At 43.3% G+C, this 22561-nt stretch overlaps 1 protein-coding gene across 2 annotated transcripts in view; it reads right to left on the reverse strand.

Annotated features, from left to right (window-relative positions):
• Nucleotides 1-928: 928 nt before the first annotated feature.
• The window catches only part of MTFR1L (mitochondrial fission regulator 1 like), a 462922-nt gene continuing 441289 nt past the window's right edge, over nt 929-22561 (reverse strand). For both annotated transcript variants that reach the window (XM_044060114.1, XM_044060115.1), the window contains exon 8: nt 929-2532. The gene's annotated coding sequence lies outside the window, so the exon portion shown is untranslated. The remainder of the gene's footprint in view (nt 2533-22561) is intronic.

Consider the following 22561-nt stretch of genomic DNA (forward strand, 5'->3'; position numbering starts at 1 on the left):
TAGAATCCCACACATGGGCTGTGTTTTCAAAGATTTTTTGCAACATGGTTAATGTTAATGGTCTGCATACAACACAGACAGGGGGTATATGGTAGACACCTATAATTCTTTTTCTACCTCCATTAATAACCAATACTGACATCAACTATCCCATCAGATCTGCAACAATGAAATGAGATAAATCCTACAACTTGCGATATACAGTCTGAATCTAACATCACTGGCATAGTATCAACGTCTTTCAAGCAACTAAATGGAAAATGCACTCTGCTTCTGTCTGTTCTACAAGGTACTGAATACTTAAGCTGTACCCTGTGGGGCTTGCTTCCAATTGAGCACCATGTTTATATGCTGCAGATAACATGTATGCATGTGTCAGTGGCACCTGTACTGAGGCACTGCTCATTCATGCTGCTGTGGGAACACAGAATGCTACAGCAAGCAAAAAAGAACTCAACTAAATGTATAGATAAAAAATATCAATTGCTTTCGTCTCTGTAATCAGAGACTTTATCAAGATAAAAACAGTGGAAAAAGGAATAGATTTAAATAGACGAAAGCGCTCAAACTTGTGGATTTAATTTTGACTTTTTATTTTGTACAGTATTAAAAGTGAATTTTTATTTATTATTCATCTGGACTCGTATTTTCTTCGCTGCGGATATTTATCTATTTTATTGGTCAACTAAATGTACGACAGTTCCATCCAATACCCAGAATTACTGGGAAAAGAGGGAAGAAGAAAGAAAATAAAAGAGCAAGAATAAAATATTTGACTTTTAGTACACTGCATTGTTAAAAACAATAATGAAAAAAAAGTAATTCAAGGTAGCCGATGAGGACACTTCTCAGTTCTAATGATTTACAGGGGTTCTGAATATATCTCTAACAAAAACTCTGCCTAGATGCAGACAGATAAAGCAAGCAATAAAAACTGGAATATTTTATTTTTTCACAAAATAAAAACAAATCAGGTAATTGATTTTAATCAGGAAGGAAAACTAGTAATTGAACAATGTCAACAGTACACATTATAGACATACACTCCACGTTTCAACATCTGTATATAATGCGTCTCTGGGCTACTACCCTCAATATGAGATGACTGCAAAAGTCCAGATAAAAAGTGATCCCATGGTTAAGCGATGGCTCCGATCACATTACAGAAAGTACACAATGGGCAAAATACTGAACATTTAAGCCACCTGCACATCATATGTCGGAGACATGGGAACTAAATGGACCCTCCCCTCTGTAAATACAGACCTGCCTTTTCCAATTAAAAACGGAAACCTTACATGGCATTACAGATCATAGCTACTACTCCATAATACTCATAACTACCACAATAAATGCATAGGTGCTATTACAGCATAAAAACATCAAACCCCCCCCCCCACTGCTTAAAATACAAAAGTTCAACTCAACTGCATCTCTTTGCCCTAAGATGCAGCAATCCTAACGGGTACTGCCAGAAAAAAAGGGGACACAGGGGGAGACCCTCCATCAGACATTATTTAGGCTGTGTGTCTTGATATACAACTAGGCACTGTGCAATCTAAGAACAGCCTGAAAAGCCAACTGTAATTTTCTTCATGCTACAACTTGCCACACAAATCACAGATCAAAAGGGAAAGAAAACACAATAATGTTCACCAACAATCTGTATGTCCACAAATCATCATTCGAAGTTAAGTCTTTAGTACTGACAGCAGGATACCCTGAAACAATGAACTCAAAGGCAGACTACAGCAGCAGCCACTTCATGGGATCTTGACAAGAACAAGAAGTTGCTATTATAACATTTTGCCAGATAGTAATCTAATGCTCCATCACAACATTTCTAAAAAATGCAGTGGGTTCAATTTGTTGATAAATACTACTATTAGGATTCCTGAATTGTATGCAAAACAAAGTCTGAAAAGCATTTCCAATGTTTTCAGAATATGAATAATTATACAGTTTCTTCCTACACATATGGATCATGCCTGCAGGAGTATAATCATTTCAGACTACAGTTTATAGTTAAAATAAGTAACATGTTCTTTCATCTGCAAACAATGGACAAAAAGCTCAAAAATACCAAACGTAAGAACTCCTTAGTTCAGTACTGCATGAAACTGAAAAAAAAAAAAAAAAACACACGTGGACATTTTCATTCAAAACTTAGAACTTAAAAAAAAGAATGCACTTGTCATTGGGACCAGTCTTGCAAAATCGAATCCCATGACAACTGTTTCGACCATTAATGCACAGTTATACAAGGAAAGATAAAAAGTGATACATAGCTAGCTAGTACAGTGTGAACACTATTGTGTAAGGCACAGACTTGTAGTGAAGAGGATCACACTTCACATCTTCAGTTCAGTGGGACCACACACTGTAGCCATGTGTACAGCAGTCATTAGGCAAGCACTGGCAACTGTAATTGAAATGCTGATCCTTAACAGTGTATGTAACAGCAGCTGGCATCCAAAGACTGAAGTAGACTGTCAAAAAATGTCTATACTGAGAGTCATTGAGAGTTCACACCTACAAGCAAAAAGAGAAAAAAAAAAGAATGTTTATCACAAATGCCAATGTAAAACTGGACTGTTGATGACCCATCTTCCCTCCCATGCAAAAAGAAAAAAACTGCAGCAATCTAGAAGCATATTCTGCAATAAAACTAAAATCTCTCAACACAATACTCATAAAACAACAAGAATCCCTTTTGTACAAGTCATACCAGGATAAAGGTGAATCTTGGCAGGCAACAGTCTAACAAACACTACTCAATGCCAGACAGAAGGCCTTCAAATCAATGAAGTAAAACTCCAGTGTCCAGTAAATAAAGGTACAGAGTACTCATTCAAAGCAAAATGCAGCAGCAACATCCTGTTAAACAAACAGACATGCTTATTTTTGCAGTTTTTATTTCAAGTTACTTTATCTTGTAATCTATGCCTTTGGCAATGTTGTACTATCTTTTAAAATTTCCATAGTCACTTCTGTGCTGTGGCTGAAATGGGTCCAAAATGTTTCAACCCACTACTCTGATAAACAGAGCCATAACTAGTGAGGGCCTAAGAGGGTAGCTGCCCCAGATGTAAGCAGTAAGGGGGCCAGATGAAAGTGAAATACTTTAATTTCCCATTTCAATCAGTCCGTCACTGATGTAACACCAACGTGCTTTCATTCACTCATTCATTTATGCTGCTTATGCATTTAAACACTTGTGAGTATGTAAACTGCTTGAAGGAGGGTTTTATTTGCTCAAGTTAGCAAAGATTCCCCCCTCAACTTTAGTTTGAGGGGTACCAGTCTGGAGGACTACCAGACGTTCTACTTAACCTAGCTACTGTTCTTCTGGTCCAAAATCTAAAAAAAGTAAACACTAGTCTGGTGGTCACTGTACTCCTTAGAATTTTTGTACAGTACATTTAAAATATGCTGAAAATATTAAAAGTGCTAAGAAGCAGTCTTTTGCTTTTGAGAAGATGCATAACTGGAACCTTATTCAACTGAAGTAACATTCTATTGCACACTAACGGACACTCTATGACTTTTGCAGACAGCTCCTTCTAACCAAAAGGATTAAGACTAAATCAATTAACTGGTCCTACTCTTCCAAATGTGAGCTTGGAAGCTAACTGCATGAAAATGGTGGCAGCCTAGCCGGATCTAAACAGTGTATCACTTTTTTGGTAATATAACAAATAATATGATGACAGGAATTACATCAATCACGCTTGTTGGGGAAAGGCAGAAGGGAAGACATGCACAATACTCCTAAGGATTATTTTCTACCGGTGAGTAATGTTCCGGTAAGATGGAGTAACACCACCAAAACAGCAAGATTCTGCAGGATGAAAGCAGCGTTTCTGATGTAACAGTTTGGCTTTAATACCTTAAGAAAGATGTTGCAAAGGACTACTTCAGAGTCATGCTATGTTCTAGTGTAAATGTTATGGGAAAATTAATAAGAGTGAATTATTTTGGTGCCACTGCAACAGCAGCAGCTGTACCTGTTAAAAGAGTGGATGGACTCCAATATCCAGCGAAGGGGGTCTGACCATTTACAGACTCCAAAGATCATGCAAGTGTTGTGGTACCATGAACCGTGAAAGTAATAGTGCACTGAGAGGTTGCAGCTGGTTTTGTTTTTAGGCTGTGACTTACACCCACAACAGTTCATGAAACTCAGATCTTTTGGACCCTTACAAAAGTGGAAGGAACGGCACGAGTATCACAACTAAAGACAATACCTAGCAAGATAAAGAAAGGGAACTAGATTAAAAAAGAATGCAACCCTAAGGGACTGTAAACATGGAAAAAGTGGAAGAATAGGTTTCTCCAATCAAAAGCACTCTTAAGAATCTCTAGGTAGCACCTTCCCACCAGTACCTCTAAGTAGTAATTCATAAGAGTGTACAAAGATGCTGTTCCACTCATGTCAGGCTCTGGCCACAGTGACCAGACTCTAAGAAGGCTCTGGACACTGAACCAGAAATAGCAACAGCCCCACAAGAGATGCCTAACTACAGCAAAATCAGGGGAAAGAACAGTGGAGACCCCTTGAAATAAACAGGAAAACTACAGCAAGAAACAATCATTCTCAAGGTCACCAGTGACAGAAAATGGAAACTAGATCCCATTAATACACCAAGGAATGCAAAGGTTAAAAACTAAGGACAAAAAAGAAAAAAAAATTCCTGCTATGCCAAGAACAGACCAAGTTACCCTCTTCCTGAACACTGGGCAGTCTCTCTTACCTCTAGGGCAGTACAGACCTGAGCTAGACTCAAAGGTTATGCTTAACTGGAAGCCAAGAATGAAAAGAAATGGGAAAGAACGGGTGACAAGAAAAGGGGGATGGAGTAGACCAAGCAGTATCAACCCCAATTCTGCTGGCCCTGAAGGATGTTTCTCCTAGCCCTGGAGGACCAGAACTGCTACCCCCTTACCAGGATAGCACAGTATGAACTGTAGGCTGAATGTCAGCTGAATCTCCCATACCTTAGCAGCTTTCAACTAGGACACTGGATGCAGCTATCACTGGACACTGTGGCCTGCCACTAAGGCAAAGGTGGGGCCTCCTCTTTGTGGAACAAGTATGGAAGACTGAAAGAGGAAGTCTCTTCATTAAGGACATAAAACACTTCTTGTTAAAGATCAACCAAAGTCTTAAAGCCTGCCAAAAGGGCACTCTTTCCTTGAAAGGGTCATTAAGAATACAACAGCTAAGCCAGTTCTCAGTACATGTGCTGTTCTGTGCAGTCACATGCACTCGCCCGGAGCCCTAACCCCAGCACTCGCACAATCCATGTTACTATAAACTAAATTGGAGCCCACTATCTTGTTTTCAACCTTGTCCAGGGTTGAATTAGTTTCCCCAGCTATTCTGCAGTGTTATATCTTCCACAGCTCCTCACTGTGATGATGTACGGCAATGCTCTAACATAACACCAATGAGAGAAGCCTCTGGGCAGCATAAGCATGCTAGTATGCTATCACTGCACCAGAAGGGAGGTAGAAAACTGGGTGCATCATATTAACAGACTTTCTGAAGAATTGCATCCAACCTAGCCACTTCTCGTGTGTGCTCCGAATGTGCCAAAGGGTTTGATTTCATGGACTTAATGCTGAGGCCTGTGAAGGGCAGTATTCACCTACATGTCATCACTTCAGTCAATCCATTGGAGGCAAGCTTGTTGCAGTAGCTCCCAATTCCCACTGAGAACTCAAACCTTTCCATACCCTTGAGCACATGACCCTACCTCTCTACCCAAAGAAAAGTATTTCATCTTTAATGTGCTTTAGCACATAGCAAAGAATACAATCAATGACAATAAACGCATTAAAAAGAAAGAATATACAAACTAAATAAGAACAAAACAAACCATAAAAACAAAATGTATAAGAATAAAACAAACCATAAAAACAAAATGTATAAGAATAAATGCCAATGCAGACCAAATTTTCATTCCTACTCTACTAAATCAACTCTTTTGGCACCAGACTGCTAACTGAACATCTTAATCACAGTAAAGGCCTCATTCCTCTATGCCACAGAGCAAACCTGGGAGCTACATAATTGGATGCTGACAGGGCCTGGAAAAGGCTCTCTATTAGCCCAAACTCTGTGAGGTCCCTCAAACATTTCCAGCACTCTCTTTAGCAGGAAAAAATGGAACTTGGCTACATATACAGCTTACAGCCCTAATTTCTAATGTGACAAACGAAGCATAATTACACCTGTTCTGAACTCCAGACTCCTTAACAGGCACTTACACTTAGCCCTTGGAACCACCCATGATCCACCTAGACCATAAATGAGGCCATCCTAAGATCCTTAGTAATACCACTCCAACTGGGTATCTACTTTCTTGGGAGCTGCAAGTGACAGGCTTTCAAGATATATCCTTAAGAGGTGGCTCTTAAGGAGTGGCATTACCACATGTCCCCTTACTCTAGTAGCTTCCAAAAGAACAGGTGAACAGAGGCCAAAACAGACTAGACCTAATGAGTCTTAAGAAAGCCCCATATGAAAAGCAATCCAAGATGTTTGAAAAAACAGAAAGCTCAATGTACACGCCCACTTTAAAGACAATAATCTCATCGCTGACAATTCCTAAAATGCAGCCAGATGTTCTCCACCCGAACAGGGGAATGTACACAAACTTATGCACATGTGCAATAACTGCATATCGCCAGTCTGTAAGAATGATGTGAGAAGCATGTGCTACACCAGGTACTGCCATCAAGTCAAAGTCTATTGTGTAAGATCCCACACCCACAATTCAAGCTCCCATAAAAAAAAAAAAAAAAAAAAAAAAAAAAAAAGTGCCAGATATCTTATGCCTGGGCTGCATGCCAAGTGATTGGTTCATCTAATCACTCCTCATTAGCCAGGACTGCCCATGCATGCCAAGTGATTGGTTCATCTAATCACTCCTCATTAGCCAGGACTGCCCAACATTGTAGAACATGTGATGTGTGTTTTTTTGGGTGGGGTGAGGGTCCCAGCAGAACAAGCATCGACCCAATGTACCTTCCCTCAGATCATGCTGGACACAACAAGGCCCAAGCTGATTAACCAGGTTGTAGGTACTATGACCACTCTCAGATGCACTACCATACAATAGGAGTTGGGGGGCATACTTACCTGGGCCACTAATCTGCAATTATAACTGTAGACCTGAAAGTAAATGTCTGTAGTAGTAGTGGATTATTTCTATTCCTCCAAGGACTGAGACACAGCAAATCATGGACCACTGGAAGACGGACAGTCTTAAGAAACTCTGTCCTTATCCTAAGGCTACAAGGAGGACCCTCCCAACAGTCCTGTGAGGAGCTTCCTTCCACTACCCAGTGCAGGAATTGGGTGAGTTTTTAAACTCATCAAGAACAAAGACAAACAAATGCAACAATCATGACCCTAGCAGACTGAAGAAAAACAAAAACTGGCAGTTACAGGGGAAGGCATACTTTAAATAGTCAATACAGGACTCATTGGGGCAGGCACCTTCACAAGAATGAATCTATCCAAACTGCACAGGAAATTCCAGAAAAAGACAACCGATTCTTAATGGCACAGTCATTGTTGAAAAACATATACATGTAACAAATTTAACACTGTTTTTCATTAATGACTTACTGACACTATCAGTAGACAGCTCAGCTTTTACTGCACTATGCTAATACCTCTTATTACTCCTAAAATGTCCTGAACTTTGCCTCTGAATTGTGCCCCATCCCTCCAAATATGAGACTTTGACAGAACAGTGAGGGTTAAAACTATTACCCAATTCCAGGTACTACAGTTACAGTCATCTTGTTCATCATAAAAAGCACAGTAATATAAATCCTCTTATTCTATCGTTTCTAAGCAAGTAATGGCAATATTTTAAACGGGTCTCAAAGTCTGGGTCTTATTTTTGGCATTGTTCCTAATTTTAGAGAAGAGAGGTTAATAGCTTCCTCTCTTATTCCTGTTCTTCTCTATGAACGTCCGTTCTCTAACATTTCATTATTGTAATTTCAAGTGCAAACCCTTCCTTACACAACTAAAGATGATAAAAAAAATTGATAAGTACACTACGATGTCCATTTAGTCATTTATTTACAGGGGGTGTTGGAGAGCGTCTCCTCTGTGGAGGAGATGCAGTGGAAGATATGGAGTAGGTGACAGTTTGCAACAACAAAAAATCTGAATGAAATAGGAAAATACGGTAGAAACATTTCTAAGATAAATAGTCTTTATAGAAGGCCAGGTAAGGAAGATCAGCAGAGAGAGGGTGTTCAGTTCAGTTATTCTCTTGGAACAGGTAATAGCAGGTGGAAATAGGATCTTCCATGAGACCAATTAAAGTGCTGCTGAAGTGGCAAATACAAAAGGAGCCACAGTAAGAAATTCAAATACAATGTAATATGCTCAAGAGAAACTGGTTCACAAAACAGGTCTCAAGAGGAAGGCATCTTTTAGGAAAGCTTAGGAGAGTTAAGGAAGCCAGGGGAGACCCATCTTTACCCCATGGAAAGCAGAACGTGGGGATCAAGCAGAGTTTTACCCAAGAAAAAAATGAAACCAGAGGCAAATATGGCATCTAGGTAATCCAACACAAGTAGGACTGGAGTACAAAAGGAATCCAAAACTACGGACTTGGAACAAATGGAAAAATAAGTCCACTTGTTCTACATTTTCCTTGTACTACACAGTTCTGAAGACATGACAGAAGCAACCCTATCCAAGAAAGCAAGGTCACAAGCATCTACTAGGAGAAACAGAGCCGTAAAATGCAGCTAAAACACATTTGAGAAGGCCTGCCTGATGAGACAAAGTTCAGGTTGGTCTAAGCAACAGTTTCCCCAGTACATGAGGCAACCAAACCAGCTAGGGTCAATAAAGAACTATGAGGTTGATCATGGTTTTAAAACAGCCTTTAAGAGTATGAAGTTTATCATCAGTAGAAAAGTACAGATTTGTACCTACCATAAATGTAGATGTTCGAGTGCTAATACAGCTGCAGTAATCACAGATGGGTTCTCTGCCGTCAGGCGGGCCCTCGGTCGGCCGAATTCCAAAGTCTAGGTCCGGCGTCGGTTGTTGTCGCTTTCTCTCCTGATGTCAGTGAGGCCGGAGTATATAAGACACAGCCGACGCCATATTCTTCAGTCTTTCTTGCCCCAGATGTCAGGTGCCCCCAGAAGGAAGGCAATACATAAATTATGTTTATATGTATATACATGCAATGCAATATAATCCAAAATCAGTAGTTGCAAGCAAATAAACCATAGAAGGATAACCCAGTCAGATTGTATGAAGAGGGTGTTCGGCCCCATGCCTTTACCAAGTGGGGAAGGAGGGAGGGAAACCTGTACTGCAGCTGTATTAGCACTCGAACATCTACATTTATGGTAGGTACAAAACTGTACTATGTTCATCGTGCATACAGCTGCAGTAATCACAGATGGGTAGAGTCCCAAAGCTACGCACAGGGTGGTAGGTACTAGGAGGAACTGGGTTGAGCCAGAATGCCCTGCAACACAGCAGTGGCAAAGCCTGCTCTAGTTCTGTAATATAAAGGCAGGTGGTAGTGTTTTGTGAAGGTATGTACAGAACTCCAAGTGGCTGCCTCCAAAATATCTTTGGTAGGAACTCCTCTGAGGAAGGCTGTAGAGGTAGCTGTGGCCCTGGTGGAGTGTGATCTGATACCTGTAGGAACAGATTTCCCATGATAGGAATAACAAAACCGTATGCAGTGGCCTATCCTCTGCTTGGTAACTGGCTTCCCTTGAGCCCCTACAGCATAGGACACAAAGAGTTGTTCTGATTTCCTGAAGGACTTTGTTCTGTCCAAATAATAACGTATCTACCTATGGATGTCTAAAGAGTGTAGCAGCCTTTCCCCTTTGTTTTGAGGATTGGGGTAAAAGGTAGGTAAGGTAGGTGTATGGCTTGATTTAAAGCTACCCTGGATACCACTTTAGGCATAAATGACGGGTTGGTACGAAGGGAAACCCTGTCCTGATGGAAGATGAGAAAGGGCTGCACCGCCATGAGGGTCTGTAGTTCCGAAACCCTACGAGCTGAAGTGATAGCCAGAAGGAAGGCTGTTTTCCAGGACAAATATTGCAAATCTGTTGAGGCAGCTGGTTCAAAAGGAGGCAATGTTAATTTTTCTAGTATGTAATTAAGATCCCAGGCTGGTATTGGTTGTTTCCTTGGTGGTCTTATATTCTTAGCCCCTCTGAGGAACTGTCGTAAGAGTGGGTGAGAAAATAAAGGAGGATCCGTGTTAAATTCTGCAGAAATGGCTGAGGCATGGATTTTTATGGAAGAAAATGAAAGTCCACTGTTCAGCAGCTCAGCTAGATACTGTAATACCTGAGGCAAGTTCAGTTTTCTAGGGTCCTGGCCTTTTTCTCATTCCAAGAGCAAAACCGCTTCCATTTTGCGGAGTAAGCTTTTCTAGTAGATGGCCTTCTGGCCTCCAAAATGACATCCTGCACCTCCTTGGAGAGTAGGGTCTGTTGTGGTGTTAAGGAATTTTCCATGCAGCGAGATTGAGTGTTTTCAGCTGACTGTGAAGGGTTTTGTAGCTGTGCTGAGTCAGCAGAAGAGGCATTAGAGGCAGGGACCAGGGAGGAGTATGTGTTAGGCTCCTCAGGAGTGGGTACCAGTGTTGCCTTGGCCAATCTGGAGCAATCAGTATCATCTTCAGTCTGTCTGCTCTTGCTTTCAAAAGCACCTTGGGCAGAAGAGGCAGAGGTGGGAATGCGTAAACTGTCCATGCTGTCCAACTGAATGAAAGGGCATCCACTCTCCAGGCCTTTGGATGAAAGGTCCTCGAACAAAACTTTTCCAATTGATTCCTGTGGGAGGCAAAAAGATCTATGTCTGGCCTCCCCCACCCTTGGATTATCTCTGCAAACACCTGAGGATGCAACTTCCATTCGTGTGGATCTGTCATATTTCTGCTTAGATTGTCTGCCAGCGTGTTTTCCAATCCTGGCAAGTACTGTGCTTGAAGTTCGATTTGCCATTCCAGAGCCAAGTTCCAAAGTAGTCATGGCTAGTCTGCACAAGGGGTATGAATGTGTTCCTCCTTGTTTGTTTATGTACCACATTACTGTGGTGTTGTCTGTTCTTATCAGTAATTGTCCTGGATGCAGGAAGTCCTTGAAAGCTGTAATTGCATTTATTACTGCTAGCATTTCTTTTTGATTGATGTGAAGGTGCTTTTCCTTTTGGGACCATTTGCCCTGAATGCACCTGTCCGTCATGTGCGCCCCCCAGGCGTAATCTGAGGCGTCTGTTGTGATGACTTGCTTTGCTTGAGGCTTGCAGAATGGGAGGCCTGTGTTTGCTTGACATGCTTGGGCCTACCATAAAAATTCCTTTTGCAAACATGGAATTATTGGTATTAATGTTTCCAAACTGTGACTGTGTCGAGACCATAGGTTTTTTAGGTACCACTGAAGTTTCCTCATATGCAGCTTTGCACATGGGATTAAAAGAATGCAAGATGCCATGAAGCCCAGAGCCTGCAGGATTTTCCTTGCAGTAAGCCTGGTACATTTTGCTAGTATTTTGAAGTACTGAGTTAGTTGCCCCTGTTTTTCTGGCGTAAGATATGCCATCTGGGTGTTTGTGTCCAAGTTGGCACCCAGGAAAGTTATTTTCTGAGATGGTGTTAGCCTGGATTTCTCTTTGTTGATTGTGTATCCCAGAGAATGCAGTAACCGTGTTACATATGCCAGATGTTCCAGAAGTATGTGCTTGCTGTCCGCTTGGATCAGGCAGTCGTCCAAATAAGGGTAAATTTGTATCCCTTGAAGTCTGCAGTAGGCAATCACTGATGCCAGGCACTTTGTGAATACTCTGGGCGCAGTAGATAAGCCAAAGGGCAATGCAGAGAATTGATAGTGGATTGAACCCTGCAAGAAATCTGAGGTATCTTCTGCAGCTTTGTCTGATTGGGACATGCAGGTATGCCTCCTTGAGGTCCAATGTTACCAGCCAAAACTCCTTGCCCAGCATGGGAAGAAGCTGCTGTAATGTGAGCATCTTGAATTTTGGTACGAGTAAAAATGTGTTTAGGATGGATATGTCCAAAATGGGTCTCCAGTCGGTTCCTTTCCTTGGTACCAGAAAAAGTCTTGAATAAAAACCTTGACCTTGTTCGTGAGTAGGTACCTCTTGAATAGCTCTCATGCTTATGAGCTTTGAAATTTGTAATTGTGCCTCTGCCCTTTGATTGTGTGGCAGGTTTGGCATGCCTCTCATTTTTGGAAGAGTGTGGAATTGAAATTTGTAGCCTCTGTTTATAATGTCCAGGATCCATTTGTCTGTTGTGACAATATGCCAGTTTCTTGCAAATAATGCTAGCTTTCCTCCCAAAGGTGCTGCCAGCTGAGACCTGCTTGGCATGGAAATGAGGGAGTCATTGGGTTTGTTTCCTGTATTGTTGTGCACTGTCTTCGCCACCTCTTGGTGCTGGAGTTTGCCATTGTCGGCCTCTATATGATCCTTGTGATTGCCCCCTGCCCCTTGTGCGTCTGTATCTACCTCTTTGGGGCTTGTCAGTGGCTGGAAAGGACCAGTTTTTTGAAGGCCAATTTCTGCTAAAACGTGGTGGTTGGACCTGTAAAAAAGCTTTGACAGTTTGCATAGATTTGGCTTTTTCTTCCATTTTCCGTAATATCTCCTCAGCATTAGTACCAAACAGCACATCCTTTTGTAAAGGAGCATCTAGAAGTTTAGCTTTCACATGATCAGGCAAGTTTTGTTCCCTAAGCCGGGCATGTCTGCGAACGACTGATCCTGTAGCAGCCACTCTACTTGAGGCCTCTAGGGCATCATAACCACATTGTAAGGTGTGTTTACCCACTTGCTCTGCACTATGCATCATATCCTGCAACTCCTTCAAATCTGGTTGTTCAGGTTGAGACATTTTATTCCTTAATTGTTATAACAGGAACTGTTGATATTTAAGCATATGAAACTGACAATTTAAGGCCCTCATGGCTAGGGTGGCCGAGGTATATACCTTTTTTCCCCACCTTTCTAAAGATCTTGACTCTCTTTCGGCAGGAAGTGGATTCTTGGCAGTGGAGGCCTTCAATCCCTTGGGGCCTTGAGAAATGGTTTCAGGGTCAGCATTATGGCTTTTGAAGAGAAATTGGTGAGTTAGGAACTCTGTAGTACCTATCAGGTTTGACTGGTGCAGGAGGCAGGGAATCCGGGTTAAGGCAAGCCTCCGAATAAACATCATCAAGTATGTCCAAAACAGGAGGTATCGCCAGAGGTCTGTGTTGAGGTAATAAAAGAAATTCCCCAAGTCTTTTCTTGGAATCGGAAAAGTCTTGGCCTTCCCAATGGAAGTGTTCCCTCAAAGTGTGCAAGGTTTCCCCAAAGGAAAAATCCTCAGGAGGAGATACAGAAGGAATGGACTGCTCTGCATCCAAATCTTCAAAAGGGGAGTAAGAGTGTTCCTCTACATCAGAATGTTCTGATAAAATGGAGCCCTGATCAGAAGAGGGAGAATCTTCCTCCACTCTGGGTCTCTTGTCTGGAGGGTTGAGAACCCTGATAAGAGTAATTAAATCCTCAGCCATTTTAAGCATCTGTTTTTTAGGCATGGGGCCTGGAGATGGGCCCTGTGCAACAGGCCTCTTGGGATGCCTGGCTGCTTTGGATTTAGTAAAGGCCTTAATAGAAAAAGAAGATGAGGGTCTAAAGACACCATGGGTGGAAGTGGACCTGTCCACATTAGTAGGCTCAACATTAGCAATGGCCTCGGTGGTTGTAGTCTGGGAAAGGGCCGAGGTACCTGCGGTCTCGGGTACAGAGGACACCACCAAAGGAGTGTCGTCGGTAGTCAGGGACTGCAAAGGCGTCTCGCTGAGAACCGGACCACGTGTAGCCTGTTTTGGCGTGGTGTCGGTGGGGACCGCGGACCTCGCGTGTCGGTCCTTGTCCTTGCGTTTTTTGGACAAAACGGTAGTCTGAGTATCCGACGACATTTTATAATCAAAGGCTTTACCAAAATAGTGTTGGGCGAACTCCGCCCGACGCTTAATAGTGCGTTTATTGAAAGTAGCGCAAAAGCGACAGCCCGAGACGTCATGGTCTGGGCCTAAACAAGGTATGCAGAGGGAATGGAAATCCTTATGCGGTATTTGCTTCCCACAAGAAATACAATTATTAACTTTTTCTGACATCGGTCAGAGGCAAGAAAAGTTTCCCCAACTGGGTACTTAGCTTTAATGAAGACTTCGGTTTCCAATATTTCCGTAATTCAGGAGCTGGCCGACCGGCACTTGCGAACTGCTTCTGCTTTGGGCACCGCGCGGCAAAAAAGACTGAAGAATATGGTGTCGGCTGTGTCTTATATACTCCGGCCTCACTGACGTCAGGAGAGAAAGCGAGAACAACCGACGCCGGACCTAGACTTTGGAATTCGGCCGACCAAGGGCCCGCCTGACGGCAGAGAACCCATCTGTGATTACTGCAGCTGTATGCACGATGAACATCTGAGAAAAAGCACAGCGGAGTTCCCTCTACCACGGATGAGCCACAGCATCCCTCTGAGGTCATCTGTGATGATGAGATGAGGGAGAAAGTCACCATGCTTGACATTGCTTTCCAGACCAATCAACTCCTAGACAAGTTCTCCCCACATACAAAAAATTATTTTCATTAGAGAAGAGTAGAGGACCACTTATGCTGCAGCAAGAGTCTCTTCAATCTGTTTGCCTTTAGAATGGACTGCCCAGGGACGTGGACTGCCACAATAAAGTAACAGTTAGTCATGGCCATTCCCAAACTCTCTTAGCCTCCTGTTACAGGGGATAAGTTTGTATTCCAGTTTGTTGAGATATCACCTAACATTCTGGCTGCCTGACTGAAAAGGACCACTGGGAGCAGGAATTCCTGGAAAGCATAAAAGAGGAGGAGTAGTGTGTGTTCACCTCCAGTACAATCATAAAAAGGCCAATTCTTTGGGTAACTGCATCCCTGGCTTGAGCCATCTCAAGCAAAGCCCCAACCTCTCCAATGGTAGGCATCCATGGGGACTCATCTGTGCTGGGGGAAAAGGAAGTGACTGCTTAGAGAAATAATGCTGGCATCTTACCACCACATTATGTGTTGCCTACACAGTTAAGAGAAGAAGAACTAATTTTCCATAGAGTCTGCACTTCTAACCACCACACCCGAAGTGCACATTGAAGAACTTTTGTGGGTTAATGGGTCATAGGGATAGTACAGTTGTGTACCTACCATAAATGTAGATGTTAGAGTGTATTCACTGTTGCAGTCATTACTCTAGGGTTATCCTGCTGGCAGGCTACCCTCAGTCGGCCAGAATTCCAAAGTCTAGGTCCTGCGTCGGTTGCTGTTGCCTCTTCCCCGACGTCAGTGCGCCAGGGGTATAAATGATGCAGCCGACGCCATTTCCTTCAGTTTTTCTTGCCCCTGATGTCAGATGCCCCCAAATTGGTAGGCTGAAAAGGTTTACTATCAAAATGTCAATCGCCAATCGTCAAAATCACTAACGCGAACTCCGAACAGCGACTGTTGGGATGTCGAACACCGATATTCCGAAATGCAAAATCTTGCCCCCCGTTGGACCCATGGTAGCACTTGTTTTGTGGTGTAGCAGTCAGAAATGTCGACGTTCGGTGTTTTAGTTCGATATCTTGAGGACTCTGCATTACAGCTTTCGCATAAAGGAGTCGACAGTATGTACATTCGACGATGGGCGATCGACATTTTGATAAACCGGCTGAAAAATATGCCAATAAAAATGCATGCACAAAAATAACATTTCCTTCATCTACAAGCAAATACACCAAAAAGGTTGTATAGGATGGAGAAGTGCAGATAAGTCCCAGCAAAGAAAAGGGGGATGGTGGGTGGGTAACCTGGACTGCACCAGTGAATACACTCTAACATCTACATTTATGGTAGGTACACAACTGTACTATGTTCATCGTGTTTCACTGTTGCAGTCATTACTCTTGGGTTGAATCCCAAAGCTGAGGAAGGGCGGCTGGGCTAAATAGGGTTAGGAGAGGCTATGAGGCCCTGCAGAAATGCAGTGGCAAAGCCTGCTCTGGACTTGGACTAAAGACGTAAGTGGTAGTGCTTTGTGAAGGTGTGCACTGAACTCCAAGTTGCAGCCTCTAAGATATCTTTGGGTGGTACTCCTCTGAGGAAGGCTGCTGAAGTGGCTGCTGCTCTGGTGGAATGAGGCCTAATGCCCTTAGGCACTGATTTGCCATGTTGAAAATAGCAGAAGCGGATGCAGTGACCTATCCATTTAGAAATAGTCTGGTTTGAGATGGCCTTTCCTTGTGATCCTGCAGCATATGACACTAAGTTGCTCAGTCTTTCTGAAAGCTTTAGTTCTGTCCAAGTAGAAGCGTAACTGCCTGTGTATGTCCAAAGAATGCAGAATTTTCTCACCCTTGTTTTGTGGATTAGGATAAAAGGTAGGCAAGTGAATGGCTTGGTTAAGGGCCACACTGGACACCACCTTAGGCATAAATGTAGGGTTTGTCCTCAGAGAAACCCTGTCTGGATGAAAAATGATGAAAGGTTCCACAGCCATGAGTGCCTGTAACTGACTCGCCTTGCAGAGGTTATTGCTAGGAGCAGAGCTGTTTTCCAGGATAAGAATTTTATATCTGCTGTTGATGCTGGCTCGAAAGGAGGCAGTGTGAGTTTTTCCAAAATATAATTGAGGTCCCAGGCCGGAATTGGTGCGCTCCTTGGGGGGGTCTAATGTTTTTGGCCCCTCTGAGGTACTGCCTTATTAAAGGATGAGAAAAGATAGGTGGTTCCGTATTGTAATGGGCTGGAATGGCAGAGGCATGAATCTTAATTGATGAGAAAGAAAGGCCTTTGTTCAGCATCTCAGTTAGGTATTGTAAAATCTGAGGGATATTTGGTACACACGTGTCACTGCCTTGTTCCTGGTTCCAAGCACAGAATCTCTTCCATTTTTCTGCATAAGATTTTCTGGTACTGGGCCACCTGGCCTCCAAGATAACATCCATAACAGCTTTTGAAAGAAGTGTTCTGAATGGCTACATTATCTGCCATGCTGCCAGATTTAAGGTCCTGAGTTGGCTGTGCAGGATCTGATTGTTTTGTTGGGTCAGTAAGTGAGAAGTTTGAGGCAATATCCATGCTGGACCTTGAGACAAGCTCTTTAGGACTGGGTACCAGTGCTGGCGTGGCCAGTCTGGTGCAATCAGTATCATTTTTGGCTTCTCTTGTCTGACCTTTAGGAGTACCCTGGGAAGGAGAGGCAGTGGGGGAAAAGCATATACCGTTAGATTTTTCCAGCTGAAGGATAGGGTGTCCACATTCCATGCTTGCTTGTGATAAATCCTTGTGCAAAATCTCTGCAATTGGCAGTTGTGAGGGGAGGCAAATAAATCTATGTCTGGGCATCCCCATTTCCTTATCATGCTGAAGACTTGTGGATCCAGTTTCCATTTGTGGGGATCCATGAAGTTTCTTCTTAGTTCGTCTGCCAGAGTATTTGTTTTTCCTGGCAGGAATTGTGCTTGCAGGTGAACTTGAAAAGCCAATGCTGTGTCCCATCAGGTCATTGCTGGTCTGCAGAGGGGGTAGGAATGTGTACCTCCCTGCTTATGTACCACATGACCGTAGTGTTGTCTGTCTTTATCAGTAACTGTCCTGGATGAAACAAGTTCTTGAAAGCTGTCAGGGCATTTTGAACAGCTAGCATCTCTTTTTGATTGATGTGAAGATGCATCTGGTTTGCAGACCATATGTTCTGAATACATTTTTCTGCCATATGGGCCCCCCAGGCATAATCTGATGCATCCGTTGTCAGTGTCTGCCTGGCTGTGGGTAATCTGAATGGCAGACCCTTGTTGTGGTGACAGGCCTCTGCCCACCATCGAAACTCCTGTTGCAGGCAGGGAATGAGTGCAATTACTGTCTCCAGGCTGTGGCAATGCTGAGTCCAAACACTTTCTAGATACCATTGTAGTTTTCTCATATGCAGTCTGGCATATGGAATTAGTAGAATGCAAGATGCCATGAAACCCAAGGCCTGCAGGATTTTCCTTGCAGATAAGTGGGTTTTTGTTGTCAATTTCTTGAAGTAAGTAGTCAGTTGCTTTTGTTTGTCTGGCGTGAGATAAGCCATCTGGGCAGTTGTATTTAAGCTTGCACCCAGGAATATTATCTCTTGAGAGGGCACTAGTTTTGATTTATTTTCATTTACTGTGTACCCTAGGCCAATTAGTAATCTTTTTACAAATGCCAGATGCTTCAGAAGAATGTCTTTGTTCTCTGCTTGAATTAGGCAGTCGTCCAAGTAGGGATATATTTGAATTCCTTTTTTGTCTGCAAAATGCAATTACTGGTGCCAGGCATTTTGTGAAGACCCTGGGCGCAGTAGATAAGCCAAAGGGCAGTGCAGAGAATTGGTAATGCATTGAGCCAGCTATGAATCTGAGGTATCTTCTGCAAGATTGTCTGATTGGGACATGCAGGTATGCCTCTTAGGTCCAAAGTTACGAGCCAAGCCTTCTTGCCCAACATGGGCAGTAGCTGCTGTAGAGTCTACATCTTGAATTTTGAAACTTCCAGAAACGTATTTAGTATAGACAGGTCCAGTACTGGTCTTCAGGTTTTGTCCTTTCTGGATACTAGAAAGAGTCTGGAGTAAAATCCTTGCCCCTGCTCTTGTTGTGGTACTTGCTGAATGGCCCTCATGTCCAGGAGGGCTGTAATTTGATTTTGTGCCTCTGCCCATTGATTGTGTGGCAGGTCTGGCATACCTTTTGACCTGGGTAGGGTGTGAAAATGGAACCTGTAGCCTTGGGACACTATGTTCAGGACCCATTCTTCTTGGGTAACCATTTGCCAATTTGTTGAAAAAAAGTGCTAGTTTTCCCCCTAAGGGGGCTGCCAAATGAGAAGTGCTTGGATCTGGTAGAGGGAAGTCATTGGGACTGTTTCCTGTAAGGTTGTGATTTGTCTTCTCCGCTTTTGGAGGTAGGAGCACCCCATTGTTTAGGCCTGTATGAGCCTTGGGGCTGAGATCTGCCTCTGGGACACCTGAATCTGCCTCTTTGTGGTCTGTCTGACACTGGAAAGGACCAATTTTTAGAGGGCCAGTTCCTGCTAAACCTGGGTGGCTGTACCTGTAAGAAATCCTTGACTGTCTGCATGGATTTTGCTTTATCCTCCATTTTTTTTCAACACCTCTAATGCTTTAGTACCAAACAAAGTATCAAGCTGTAATGGTGCATCTAATAATTTTGCTTTAACATGATCAAGCAGATTCTGCTCCTTTAACCAAGCATGCCTCCTAATAACAGAACCTGTAACAGCGGCCCTGCAAGAGGCCTCCAGTGAATCATAACCACATTGCAAAGTATGCTTTCCCACTTGTTCAGCTGCATGAAATAAATCCTGCAATTCCTTGTTCTCTGAACATTCAGTATTTGCCAACATTTTCTGTTTAAGCAGTGACATCAAATATTGCCGATATTTAAGCATATGAAACTGACAATTTAAAGCCCTTACAGCCAGGGTAGCAGAAGTGTAGACTTTTTCCCCCATCTGTCTAGAGCCCTAGAATCCCTATCAGAGGGGACAAGGTTTTTTTGCAGTGGAAGCTTTAACCCCTAGGAAATGCTCCCTCGTGGTATGCAGGGTTTCCCCAAAAGAATAACCCTCAGGAGGAGGGGCTGAAGGAATGGATTCTTCAGCATCAGAATCCTCAAAGGGAAGCATGGAGTAATCCTGTTCAGAAGAGGAATCAGAGGAAATAGAAACCTGATCAGAAGAATCATACTCTGTCTCAAGCCTAGGCCTCTTATCAGGAGGAAGATGGGAGCCCCTGATCAAACTAATTAGGTCTTCGGCCATTTTGAGCAACTGTTTTTTAGGCATGGAAGTCTGAGAAGGAGAATGCTGCACTTGTTTCTTTGTCTTTAGAGCTGCTTTAGTCTTTGAAGCTGAAGATGGCTTAATGTATAGTTGTGTTGGTCTGAAGACACCCTCAGAAGCAGATGCCTGCTCAGCGGCTCCGGACCCATCTGAGGGAATGATTTCCGAGTGTCCAATACCTTGAGTTTCCAGAGGCCCAGTCGGCTCCACGTGGGAGTCGGAAGCGGCCTGTGGCTCTGCAGTAGCGGGTGCCAGGGGCTGCGAAAGCACCTCACTGAGAACCGGCGACTGGCCTAGCAGAGGCTTCATCGTCGGTTTTGGAACTTGGATGCCTATCCTTTTCCTTGTCCTTGCGTTTTTTGTAAACTCCGGTTGTCGGCTGGTCCGAGGGCATAATATAATTAAATCTTCGGCCAAAGTAATGAAATGCAAAATCGAACAGACGCTTGATAGTGCATTGGTTAAATCTAGCACAAAACCGACAGCTAGCAACGTTGTGATCAGGGCCTAGGCAAGGAATAAAGTAAGAGTGAAAATCTTTATGAGATATTTGCTTCCCACAAGAAATACAACTGTTAACTTTTTCTGACATTGGTCTGGAGCAAGAAAAAAGTTTCCCCAACGGGGTACTTGGCTTTAATGAAGACTTCGGTTCTGAAATTCGGATTTGAAAATCTCAGGAGTCGGCCGACCGGCACTTGCGAACTGCTTTTGCTTCGGGCACCGCGTGGCAAGAAAGACTGGGGAAAAAGGCGTCGGCTGCATCATTTATACCCCTGGCACACTGACGTCAGGGAAGAGGCGACAGCAACCGATGCTGGACCTAGACGTTGGAATTCTGGCCGACTGAGGGTAGCCTGCCAGCAGGATAACCCTAGAGTAACGACTGCAACAGTGAAACACAATGAACATCACTGGAATAGCTGCAGTCACGAGGTCAGCACCATGAGACACTAAGGAATTGTCAGAAAGTATAAAATCAGAACAGCAGCTACACAAAATGAATACTAGAATGTTTTCCATTGGGAACTTGATCTTGTAGGCCAAGGTGACAACTCACAGCCGGTTAACACTAGCCATTAAACTAACCGCAAGTAAGACTTGCACATACTCTGAGAAATGTCTAGGGATAGAAATCAGGACTCCCTTGTAAAATTAAGTTGATCTGAACAAGTACAACTAGGTACCAGCTGTCAGGAAGGGAACAATCTGGGTTCTGTGCAAACACAGATGTACTGCCACTATAGAAAAGAGTTTAACGGCTGATACAAGACCCAAGTATCAGAAACTAAAATGACTGGCTCCAAGTGTGAAATGCAGGAACCACAGAATTGTTTCTGAATTCTGATGTGCAGATAAACCTCATGGAAGTGTAAAGTACAGTTTTGTACCTATCATAAATGTAGATGTTCGAGTGCTAATACAGCTGCAGTCATAATAGATGGGTTTTCCTGCCGTCAGGCGGGTCCTTGGTCGGCCGAATTCCAAAGTCTAGGTGCGGCGTCGGATGTCGTCGCTTCTTCCCTGACGTCAGTGCGACAGGGGTATAAAAGAACCAGCCAACACCATTTTCTTCAGTTTTTCTTGCTCCAGATGTCAGGTGCCCCCAGAAGGAAGGCAATACATAAATTTATGTAATAATGCAATACAATATAATCAAAAAACAGTAGTTGCAAGCAAATACACCATAAAAGAATACCCCAATCAGGTTGTATGAGGAGGTGTTAGTCATTAGGCCTGTCCCAAGAGGGGAAGGAGGGAGGGAAACCTGGACTGCAGCTGTATTAGCACTCTAACATCTACATTTATGGTAGGTACAAAACTGTACTATGTTCATCGTGCATACAGCTGCAGTCATAACAGATGGGTAGAATCCCAAAGCTAAAAAAAAAGGGGTGGAAGGCACTAGGTGGAACTAGGAGGAGCCAGGATGCCCTGCAAGACTGCAGTGGCAAAGTCTGCTCTAGATTTGGAGTATAATGGTAGGTGATAGTGCTTGGAGAAAGTATGTACAGAACTCCAAGTGGCTGCTTCCAAAATATCTTTGGTAGGAACCCCCCTGAGGAAAGCTGCAGAGGTAGCTGTGGCCCTTGTGGAGTGAGATCTGATGCCTGCAGGTACAGTTTTACCATGAAGAGTAACAAAAGCGTATGCAGTGGGCTATCCATTTTGAGACTGTCTGTTTGGAAATAGGCTTCCCTTGAGCTCCTGTAGCATAGGACACAAAGAGTTGCTCTGATTTTCTGAAAGGCTTTGTTCTGTCCAAATAATAACGTAGCTGTCTGGAAGGCTGTTTTCCAGGACAAATATTGCAGTTCTGTTGAAGCAGCTGGCTCAAAAGGAGGCAAGGTCATTTTTTCTAGAATGAAATTGAGGTCCCAAGCAGGTACTGGTCGTTTCCTGGGGGGTTTTATATTCTTAGTCCCTCTGAGGAACTATCTTAAGAGGGGGTGAGAGAATAAAGGAGGATCAGTGTTGTATTCTGCAGAAATGGCTGAGGCATGGATTTTGATGGAGGAGAATGAAAGTCCACTGCTTAGCATTTCAGCTAGGTACTGTAATATTTGTGGTAAATTCAGTATTCCAGGATTCTGATCCTTTTTCTGATTCCAGGCACAAAACCGTTTCCAT

Source organism: Protopterus annectens, chromosome 1.part2 (assembly GCF_019279795.1).
Source record: "Protopterus annectens isolate FY-2018-M chromosome 1.part2, PAN1.0, whole genome shotgun sequence".
NCBI classification, from domain to species: Eukaryota; Metazoa; Chordata; order Ceratodontiformes; family Protopteridae; genus Protopterus; species Protopterus annectens.